The following is a 5,455-nucleotide window of genomic DNA, read 5'->3' as shown; positions in this document are numbered from 1 at the left end:
TTTGCCATTCAATAAACTTTACACCTTCTCACTGGCCATCTGTTCATTAAACCACCACGGTTACAGCAAAATAGCAAGGATTACCAGAGTTCTTTAGAAAGAGTTGGTGTTCTTTCAGAAAAAGTGAAGACCCAGAAATTGCTAAACAAATGAATCACTGGCTCGGAACGGTGGAATATATTAAGCACCCTGAGAACTGCCTGATGGCAGAAAAATGTACATGTGGTGGAAATAATAATACCAGAAAGTAATGTGATGATATAGTGCATAGTGTATACTGAAGGTTGCTCGTGTACAATTTGTTTACCTTTGTGGTACATAGAGGAAAACATATTAGAATAAATTTTCTTGTATATGAAATTTAAAATTTTGTGCCAGCACTGGGGCTTGAACTCACAGCCTCAAGCTCTCACTTAGCTTTTGGGGTTCATAGCTGGCATTCTACCACTTGAGCCATGCCTCAACTTCTGGCTTTTTGATGGCTAATTGGAAATGATCAGCAAAAGTGTGTCCTTTTTTTCTCTAGATTTGTCTGTTTAGGCTGGTTTTGAACTGTGATCCTCAGATTCAGCCTGCTTAGTAGCTAAGATGATAGGAGCAAGATGTCAATGTGCAGTTAAAATTTACTTTTTCTTGTTCTCTTATTCTCTCAAATTCTTTACTATCAGATAGCAAAGACAGTTCTGTAAAATGACCATTTTAGTTCCAGATTCATGGTTTTGATTATATAAGAAAAAGGAATAAAGATATTGATAGATCAAAGCCAAGTAATAGTAGTTCTACTTCCAAAATGAACAAATTGTTTGCAGTTCAGTGCCCATAAGAGTCTGGAAGACATCATCTCAACATCCTATACAGTATCTTCTCAGTGATTTGGCCAAATAGAATTAGTCTCTGTTTTAGCCCTCTTATTTGGTATCTATATTTCTCCATGTTTTTGATAAGTCATTAGTCATTGAACAGTTGACTCATTTTTGTCTAAGGAAAGTTAAGATACTTCCTTAGTTTACTGTTCATGGTAACCATCAGGAAAGACAATGGTCAGATCTAAAAGAATATAATACAATTCAATAGAGTGCATCCTCAAAAGAGACTACAACAGTATCTCCCACCAGGATGATCAGCATGCTGTATCAGAACTTTGCCACTCAGCCACAAGTAATGGTGGGTATATCCTGTGTCATTCAGATTTCTTCTATAGTAGTGTGCACCTAAGATAATCAGAACATAGATTTATTTTGGCTCGTGAATTTGAAGGTTTCAGTCCACTATTGGTTTGGGCCTATGGTGGCTCTTCATAGTAGAAGCACATGATGAAGAAAAATTATCCACCTGTTGCCGGGAAGTGAAAATGAGAAACATAAAGGTTTATCCACTAACCCATTTAAAGACATGTCCTGCTGTGACCTGAAGATATTTTAGGAGGCCTCATCTCATATGGGTTCTGCCACCTCCTAACAGCACAAGCGGCTGAGGATCAGTCCTTTAACAGGCAGGATCTTGCAAGCCATCTGGATCCAGACTTCAGCAGTCCCTCCACTAGATGTGGATGACGTGATAGAAAATGCTATAAATCTTCCAAAGCTAGGTCACAAAAGGCAATACACTCTTGGAGCTCTCTCCTTTAGTAGAAGGAAACCAGGACAACTTGAGAGGAATAAGGCCCCATCCCTCTATTCTGGTTTAGCTCCATCCACTTGGAACAGACCTGTAACTTCTCAGGGGGAACCATGAGGGGTGATGCCACAGGAACATATGTCCTAATCCCAGATGCTACACTAGTCATCTGAGGTTTCATTGCTTGGGATTCCTTCAGCATTTCTACAAATGACTTAAGTATACATCAGTACCATTATAACTAGACTATAATTGAAGAAGGAAGACAATAAACTCAATTATTTGTGAAAAATTTGAAAAGTATTTTAAGAAAACGTTTGTAATTTCTTTTCAGAATATCACTTTGAGAAAGTTTCTCTTTCACTTTCTCCTCCTGAGTTCCTTTTGCTTTGAACAGTATTAGTACCGGAAGACTAGTAGCCTTTCTATGCATGGAGTCATGAACAAGACTTGCTTATATGGACTGATGTGAACCAGTCCCTTTTCCATCACTGCTGCTGCCTTCAATCTCCCATTATGTTATCCCTAAAGGGCACAGTAACCTGAAAATTGGCTAGCCTACTCTCCTTGCTCCTCCCCTCTCCAGTACTACTCCCTCGGATCCACACTCCACAATGTCAATAAAGTGGTGTCTGCAGACTACAAAAATGATCATAATTCCACTTCTGAAAACTCTTAGTTTTTGCTTACATGCAATTAGGAGTTGGACACAGCAGGTAAAGCCTGCATCTGCAGTCTGTGACCTTGACTCTTGGCCCACTTATGAGCTCAGAGAGTTGAGAGGACTTGTACTTGCTTTAAATAAATTTGAAGCTGAGTTTCTCACTTGTGAAATGAAGATAAAAATTTCTTGCAGAGTTACCATGAGAATTAAATGAAGGATTTGATATTTCCTAAGAACACTTCAAATAAATTTTTGTGGGCTGTTAATAAGTAGTTTTGTTTGTCTAACATAGATTTTTATAGCCAGGCAAGGTAGTCCACATTAATTTATAAGTATAAATTCAATGGTTTTTGGTATACTCACAGAGTCGCATGTGTGCTACAACAATCTAATTTTAGGATATTTTAGAACATTACTATGAAAAGAAACACTGTACTCATTAGTAGTTAATATCCAATCCTTACCCTATGCCCTAGGCAAACATTAAGCTAATTTCTCTTCTTATTGGCTTTTTCCACTCTGGACATTTCCTGTGAATGAAATCATACAGTATGTGTTATTTTAGTGACTGGCTCTTTCACATAGTATAGCATTTTAAAAGCTTTTCCATGCTGTAGTATGCATTTATTTCCTTTTTATTACCAAGTAATATTGCATATTATTAATATTTGTCCATTTATGTTAGTGACATTTATAGTTTCCAATTTTTAGCTATCATAATTAAGATTTCTATGAACACTTATGTACATATTTTTGGGCTGATGTGTGTGTGTGAAATTTCTAAGTAATGTAATAACAACGTGTTTAGAATTTTGAAGAATTGTTTTCCTAAAGAGCTAAGCTATTTTATAGTCTCTACATGTGTATGAAAGCTCCAATATTCCTACATCCTCACAAACACTTGTTTTCTGTCATATGTTTATGGCCATCCAAGTACTTCAGTATATTCTCATAAAATTCAATTTTTCTTATTTTCTCATTTTTGGAGGGTACAGCACAAAGATTTATATCTATGCATTATTTCTAATAGTTTGATAGGGTCCTAATTTGCATATTGAGATCCATTGTGAGTTCTTACTGTTTTGCAATACTGAGGTTTGAACTCAGGGCTTTGAGCTTTCCAGGCAGATGCTCTACTACTTGAGCCATTCCTTCAGCACTTGAGTATAAAGATGTGGTCCAACTGCAGATCCAACTTGCAGGTTCAAGTCAGTACTATTTGTTTCTCTCATTGAGTTGGCACCACTTTCAAATTTAACTGGACAGAAAGACGATAATTATTTCTGGACTCAATCCTTTCTTATTGGTTTGTGTCACTTCTACAATGTGTTGATTGCTGAAGCTTTTAATAAGACTTGAAATTAGCAAATGTGAAATTCCAATTGGCATGAAAGTATTTTCTCTCTTACATTTCAGTATGAATTTTAGGAACATTTTGCTATGGATTATGTTGAATCTATACACCAAATTAAGAAATAGTCTCTAAGACTTAAATATTAAGTCTTCCAACTCATGGGGATAGTGGGGTTTTCCCATTTATTTAGGTTTCCTTTCTTTTTTTTTTTTAGTGTCTTTAAATTGTGTTCTTTTTTTTTGCTTTTTTTTCTTTATTGTAATTAGTAAAAGGGTTACATGATATTTGCCAGATAGAAGGTGCATTAATTCACATACATTGATACCCTTTCACATGTCTTGGTACCTGTTTCCCTGCCCCCCCAGTTTCCTTTCTATGAACAATGTTTATAGATTTCAGAGTACATCATACATTCTCCTGTTATTTATTTCCAAGTATTTTTTAGTCTTTTTGATACTATTATCAATGGAACTTTTTCCCCCTCTTCTTCTTTCCATCTTCTTCTCCGTGTGTGTGTGTGTGTGTGTGTGTGTGTGTGTGTGTGTGTGTGTGTGTGTGTGTGTGTAGGGCTTAGTGTGCCTTAGTTTTTCATGCAGGGACAGCACTCTCACTTCAGTCACAGCTCCACTTTCAGCACTTTGCTGGTTAACTGGACATGAAAGTTTACAGACTTGCTTGCTTGAGCTTTCTTCAAATGGCAGTCCTCAGATCTCAGCTTCCTGAGTAGCTAGGATGACATATGAGCTACTGGTTTTCTTTTTTTATATATATTTTTATTGTAATTAATAGAAGGGTTACATTATATTCACCAGATAGAAGGTGCATTACTTCACAAACATTGATACCCTTTCTCCTATCTTGGTCCCCATTTCCCTCCCCCCACCCCCAGCTCTCATCTTGTTTTTCCCCCTTCCCCATCCTATTTCAAATAACCAAATAAACATATACAATATGTCAGATAACAAGGTAAAATACTATAACAATATGAGATAACGAAGGGACAGCAAAAGAGATGAGAGATAACATAGTACATTAAGGACAAAAATCACTCATATTTCTTTTGTTTCTATATCCTGGAGGTCCTTTCATTTAGTGTCATAGTATATGGCCTTATGTATCGAGGTTTTGCGCTATTGTAAATCTCTGCTAGGAGAGCCCAAGGTTTCTACTGGTTATGACAAATGAGGGAAACCATTGAACCTATGTTCCTTTGAGTCTGGCTTACTTGAGCTACTGGTATTCTTAATTTCATTAAGGTTTTATTTTTAGTATTCAGAAATGCAATTAATTTTACGAACACTTTATTAGCATATATTTGTTATACAAAGGAGTTTCATTATGACATCTCCATACATGCATACAACATACCCCAAACTGGCCACCCTCCACCACTTTCCCTCATCCCCTCTTCTTATGACAACAGGCGTCATTGCACTATACCCTTATTCACCTCTCCCCCTTAGCCCCCTGAACCTCTGTCATTTTAAAAATGTATTAATGGTATAAAAGAGATGGTGGTACTCCACATGTGCATATCTTTTAGTCTGATTTAATTCTTCTATTGCTTTTTTACCCCATCCCTATATCCCCCCTACTGTGTAAATTCCCAATGCATTTTGTTATACCAACTTACATGTAAATATAATGGGTTTTTTTTGCTAGTACTGGGACTTGAAATCAGGGCCTGAGTACTGTCCTTAGGCTTTTTTCTCAAAGCTAGCAGTCTACCATTTGAGCCACAGCACCAGTCCTGGCTTTTTCTATGTATGTGGCACGGAGGAATCGAACTTGGTCTTTGTGCATGCTAGGCAAGCACTCTA

Source organism: Megascapheus bottae, chromosome 12 (assembly GCF_031878675.1).
Source record: "Megascapheus bottae isolate mThoBot1 chromosome 12, mThoBot2.hap1, whole genome shotgun sequence".
Lineage (NCBI taxonomy): Eukaryota > Metazoa > Chordata > Mammalia > Rodentia > Geomyidae > Megascapheus > Megascapheus bottae.
Note: the sequence above shows the minus strand (reverse complement) of the source record.